Source organism: Magnolia sinica, chromosome 7, assembly GCF_029962835.1.
Source record: "Magnolia sinica isolate HGM2019 chromosome 7, MsV1, whole genome shotgun sequence".
NCBI classification, from domain to species: domain Eukaryota; kingdom Viridiplantae; phylum Streptophyta; class Magnoliopsida; order Magnoliales; family Magnoliaceae; genus Magnolia; species Magnolia sinica.
Window position 1 is genome coordinate 52,580,466 of NC_080579.1, and position 5,894 is coordinate 52,586,359.

The 5,894-nt window shown below is 36.6% G+C and overlaps 2 long non-coding RNA genes across 4 annotated transcripts; both read left to right on the plus strand.

The window, feature by feature from the left end:
- The first annotated feature begins 241 nt into the window (after positions 1 to 241).
- LOC131251349 (uncharacterized) lies at positions 242 to 3,546 on the plus strand. Of its 2 annotated transcripts, XR_009173763.1 has the most exons (4): positions 242 to 415; positions 647 to 991; positions 1,231 to 1,313; positions 3,287 to 3,540. It is a non-coding gene; the product is annotated as an uncharacterized LOC131251349 (long non-coding RNA). The 2 variants fall into 2 exon arrangements; XR_009173762.1 differs by lacking the exon at positions 647 to 991 and having other exon boundaries at positions 3,287 to 3,546.
- Positions 3,547 to 3,664: 118 nt separating this feature from the next.
- Positions 3,665 to 4,894, plus strand: LOC131251348 (uncharacterized). 2 transcript variants are annotated; one of them, XR_009173761.1, is made up of 3 exons: positions 3,683 to 3,848; positions 3,969 to 4,560; positions 4,880 to 4,894. It is a non-coding gene; the product is annotated as an uncharacterized LOC131251348 (long non-coding RNA). The 2 variants fall into 2 exon arrangements; XR_009173760.1 differs by lacking the exon at positions 4,880 to 4,894 and having other exon boundaries at positions 3,665 to 3,848; positions 3,969 to 4,178.
- Positions 4,895 to 5,894: the final 1,000 nt, after the last annotated feature.

A 5,894-nucleotide genomic window follows, 5' to 3' on the forward strand; every position in this document is an offset into this window, starting at 1 on the left:
AGAATTTTCATAAAATTGATAAAATTAAGAATTAATTTTAGTGCAGGACCCAAAAATGAAGTTGATCCGAATCTCATTTTGAGCCCAGCAAATGACCGGACTCGATTTCCGCATTGCTGCCATGTGTACCGTAGAGAGATGAAATATTCCGTTTCTTACGGATGCAATATATCATCTTTCGTGGCTTTTATTCATTTTGGAACTTGGAAGCTCGAATCAGAGCTCCCTCTCAAAATCCCAGAAAGGAAAACAAAGCGAAATCGCATTTTACTTCTGCAATTCTATCCGTCAAAATCCCAAAGCTCTGAAAGGAAAACAGATCGAAATCGCATTTAACTTCTGCAATTCGATCCTTTAAAATGCCTAGAAACGTCAATTCTGTCCTCCACACCAGCAATCTCTTCGCAGATTTCAGGTACTCGTTCTCTCTCTCTCTCTCTCTCTCTCTCTCTCTCTCTCTCTCTCTCTTTTATTCTACTGATTTCGCAACTGAAATCCTATCGAAAATTAGAAATCGGGGCAGAAATCTTCATTTTCGTGCGTTTTCCCCATTTGGCCATTCAAAATTCAATTTCTGCGTTTTTTGGTTCATTCTGAGGAGTGTTTTTTATATTTTTTTGGCTGATTTCACTGAAATCTTTCTCAGGAAGTGGAAAATCCTATCGTTTCTAGCTCATTTGCTGGATTTGAGCAGTTTCTGCATTGCAGTATTAGCGATTAGGGTTTGGTGTTCGATCTGAGAGCAAATCCTTGTTCTCTGCTGCGAAATCTGCTCCTCCATTGCCGATTTCCGTGCAGGCTAGATAAACAAGGGGCATATACACCGATATCAGCTCCTCATCGAATCGAACCCTAGCTCTTCTCTCTGTCTTCTCCAATATTTCTCTCGTCTTCGTCAGATCTACCGTTTCTCTCTCTCTCTCTCTCTCTCTCTCTCTCTCTCTCTCTCTCTCTCTCTCTCTCTCTCTGATCATCAGATCCTCAAAAGACAGTGAGTTTTTTTCCAATTTTTTTCCACTTATGGTTTTTTTCTCAATTTTTAGTGCTTAATCTATTTTAATATGAATCTAGCTTATGTCTCTCGATTCTGAGAGATTTCATTGGATTTTGATCCGATTCTTGCTGATAGATCTGTTTTCCTTTCCGATCTCATTGTTTGGAGCTTTGCTTTTTTATTTTTGTTTTGAGTTGATGATGCATATCGGCATCCTTTTCGATTTTTTTTCTCAGTTTGATTATTCATTTGAAGAAGTTACTCAGATTTACAGTTGGCATTATTTGAGGATAGAGGAAGGGTTTTAACTTTCAGTCAGGTGAGCTTCCCACTCTCATTTCTCCAAAATTTTCCACTTAGGGTTTGGTTTTTGTAATTTTTTCTTGATTTCTGGTGCTTGATCTGTTTTGATCTTGATCCAACTTATGTCTCTTTATTATTAGAGATTTCATTGGATTTTGTTTCGATTCTTACTGATTTAAGTTGTAATTTAGGTTTTTGTATTTAGATTTTAGAGATTTATCTTCGATTTATGTAATATCATGTATTTGAAATACATTTTGAGATTTCATTGGATTTTCTGTTTCTTTTGGTGATTTGAAATACATGAACCTGCAATAAAACACAGATTCTTAGGAACCTTCGATTGCCTCTTCTCTACTAGTAGTACATGTGACTCTGATCTCCTGTTAGAAATTATCTCTGCTCATGCTTCCCTTCTATCAAAATTGTTGCCAATTCACAACTTAATCCATGTGGGAAGACATTTGCTGAATTTTCTCTTCCTACGCTTTGTCCTGCAACTTGTTTCAGTGCAACGCCATCTCGTTTATACCAAACCAACAACTTGGAACACATGAGCTCCAGTTCGTATTTTAATGGGCTGTCTTGTTATCTTCTGATTGTCATAATCCACGTATGGGCCACGGTCCACTTAGATCAAGACACGAGATTTATATTATCTTAATGAATCATGGTTCTTCGACAAAGCATGCTCGTTACTATGTGGTGCATGCACGAGATTACCAAAAGTAAAAGAAAAGTCCCACCTTTTCATGCAATATAAAATACTATACTTGTTTTAACATTTTTCATCATTGGGTTTTTTTTTTTTTCCTTTTGCTGAAAATCTGGAGCTTGTCTTCCCTTTCCATTGATTTCATGTTAGAAATCCTGAAAACGGCGCTTTTGTTTTCCATTGTTTCCCTTTAGCTTTTCTAAAGGATTATACAATTTGCTGGCTGATGGCAGGTTCTTGGTCCTTGTCATAGAACCCAATTTGTTTGGTTGAAAATGGAAATAACCGATGTTGGTTTCATCGGTGTTGGCATCAGAAACTGCCTCATGATCAGCCATATCTGAGAGTTCATCTGAGTGATCAGAAGGCTCCTTCATCAGAGAAATTTTACAAGGCAATTCAAATGTAAATGTTGATCCATATTTCTCTCGGCTGGTCACTGTAAGATGACCCCCCATCAGCTCCACCTGCCTCGAAATGATCCCAACATGTTGAGTTAGAAGCATCAACAAAAAGATAAGATAGCACTAGAGTTTTAGAGAAAATATAATCAGTAAAATATTTTATTTAAATTTAGATAAAGATATGACATAAAGAGAAATGCTCCAGTGCTCTTCAAAGCACTATTAAGTTATAGTTCTCCTGGTTGCATTGAGACACTGATTTCAATCCATTGATATGGACTGTTCATTAGGTCCAATGCACATCTCATGGGCTAACATCCAAATATCATGCCAATTTGACTAGTTTTAACCATTTGATCAATGCCCTTTAATATGGACTGTCAAGACCATTTACATAGTAATGGGTCCAGTGAACAATTTAATCCATGTGTTTGTTAGGGCCCATCATGGATTTCTTATGATCCTAAAGAACCACTTTCATTAGGCAATCTTAACCATCCATCCATGGATTGGAAAAGGGACAGTGACAGACAAAAGGCCAAATCAAGAATGGATTAGACAATTCAGATCAAACGAATAGACTGTCCAAGCAAACCAATTCAACTAGGAGCATGATATAGTGCTATGAGAGCACTAGAGCATTTCTCTAACATAAAATAATGTTTTGATACATCTTTCCACTTCAATCAAACTAATGCAAGTTTTAGTCAACTTTTTCAAGTAAAAAACTACCAATAGAAGTTAACTACAATGTTCCCTTTTCCTTTCTTTTTTTACTTTCCTTTCTCACCAGTCCATTAAGATTCAAACTATAAAGTGTTTCCTGGGTTTCCATGATTATTTTTATTTTTATTTTTCTAATTCTTGTAGGGTGGAATATCAAATGGTGAAATGATAACCATGAGGATAGCTTTCAAGCCTACTTCTACAATTGCAGCAAGTTGGACTCCCTGATAGAACACTCGTACATTCAGCATGGATTGAAAAGGGAACACTATGTCAGTCTAACAGCTAAATTTTTTTTATTTTTCTTATCGGACTTGTTATGCGACACTTGCAGAGGAAACAACATACAGTGACCAGATACCGACATGAGACTGAACTCATTGTACGAGGACGCCATGATCCTTGTGTGGTCCTCGAGTTCTGTTCAGAAACTTCCTTCACAGGGAAAGTCCCCCCTATCATTCAAACTGTCATTTGCTTTCTTAGTCTACGTTTAACCTAATTGAACATCATGGAAGAAGATTCATGTTAACAATTGCTTGCTGGTGTTGCAGGTGTGCCGATGGTGGAAGCCATGGTTGCTTTGGTTATTTTGGATCAACTGATGGTGCAGTATGCACAATGCCAGCTGCTACCCATCAACTCTTGCCTCCAAGAACCTGTGGAGGCACCAAAGCTTGAGGCGGCTGTCCTTCCACTTTGAAAGGTGGGTTGCGAGATTTCTCTGATTATATATATATATATATATATATATATATATATATATATATATATATATATATATATATATATATATATATATATATATATATCCTACTCATTTCAGGAAAAAGAAAGCAGTGATAGAGGGAAGTGATGTTGTTGTACTATGATTTTGAGGACCGAGTTGTCTAATTTTGCTTAGTATGCAGTAAGAACAAATGAAATAAGGCGGGGAATGAAATGATATGTTGTAGGGCATATTGCTATATTGTTTAGTTGTGTTTTTTGTTTCCTAATTTTTTTTAATGCTTCAAAATTGCAGTTGTATCCCCAATGCATGCTATGGGCGAGCATGGACCTTTTTTCTTCTCTTGTAATGTTTATCTACCCATCAATGTCTCACCAAGATATGGAAACAAGAAAGAATTGAAGCAATTGATAACGGCATTGCATGATAAGGGAATCAAATGTGTTGCAAATATAGTCATTAACCATAGATGCACCGAGAAGCAGGATGGCAGAGGGATATGGTGCATCTTTGAAGGTGGAACAGAAGACGACCGTCTCGACTGGGGCCCTTCTTTAATTTGCAGTGATGACACTGCCTATTCTGATGGATACAACTCCACTGATCATGTCAAGTCCTTTTAACTTTGGGACATTCCAAAGAAACCGGTGAAAACAGGAAATAAGTGGGAGTTTCGTAGAATTATAAGGTAACATCATCCACCTTTTTTAATGTACAATTTATTTCAATAAATTTACCTGAAACATTGTCCAGTTGTTACTATTTTAAGGTTTTAAATTTTTAGGCAATGTGTGGTTGTAATTTCACTGTTATGTCTCAGCCTTCGGAGCTTTTCAGGGTGATATTTTTATCTCGGTTTTTTTTTTTTTTTCGAAGTTGTGAAAACTTTGCAAGATTATGTGAAGTAAATTTTTATGCTTCTATTTAGGTTCTTCTGTGAATCAAATATGTATTTGCAAAATGGTCTTGCTTGCACATCTTGATCATTAACTCTAAGCTTTCTGCAGATTGTGGAGAAACTTCTAATTGCTGTTGTTGTAGATGCTGATGCTAGTGTTCGTCAGTCAGTCTTTCTATCTCTGCATGGAAATGGAGGTTTCAATGAATTTTTGGCAAAGGTTGATAGTTTTAGTGCTATCTTTGTTGCTCTTAATGATGAGGTATAATTTTTGGCACAACCTGCCAATAGCTCTTCTATGAGCATTTGAACTTTTATCTTTATTTGAAAAATGTTTATGAACATAGGGGCATGTTCACTCTCTCTCTTTTTTTTTCTTCTTTTCCATGTCATGGGATTTTGATGTTCGAGAGTTTGCTATATCAGTTACTGGCAGATTGTCTGAAAAGAATCCAGCATATGTTCTGCTTGCACTTCGTCGCTATCTCATACAATTGTTGATGCATGTTGAGTAAAGGTAATCTGAAAGATATCTACTTGCCAATAATATTATTGATTTATGGGGAAATGGATGCCCTTTTATTTGTTTCACATCATTATCTTTGAAATATTCAGATCACAACTTTTCTCTTGCTATTTAAGCAGTGCAGATAGCAAACGCAGAGAAGAAAGTGCTAAACTCTTGGGCTGCCTAATTTGCAACTTAATGTTGTATTAGACGTAATGGAAAATCAAAAGCAGCCTTCATATAAAGAGGTTAGTTTTTTCTAGTTGAATATTTAATACAGAAATGACATTTTAGTGATGTCTCATTAGTAGGTTGCTGTCCTACCGATGGGTAGCTATGATGTAATGATTATGCAGAAGCTTGCTGCCATGCAGCAGTTGGAATGTGAGCTTGAGGCCATCTCTGCCATTGATTACCGGGGAATTATGTTATTCCTAGTGAAGAAGTTCTTGCTGGACTGTATTGATTTAGTTTAATCGCTTCATTGAGGTTTGAGTTTAAATGTTGTTGGTGGTTATCTTCCTTTGGCAGGAACGTTTGGAGGATCTAGCAGGTAAAGATGCCCAAGAGAAATCTGATGCTGCTATAGAAACTCTTTTACAAGAGCTTCCAGATG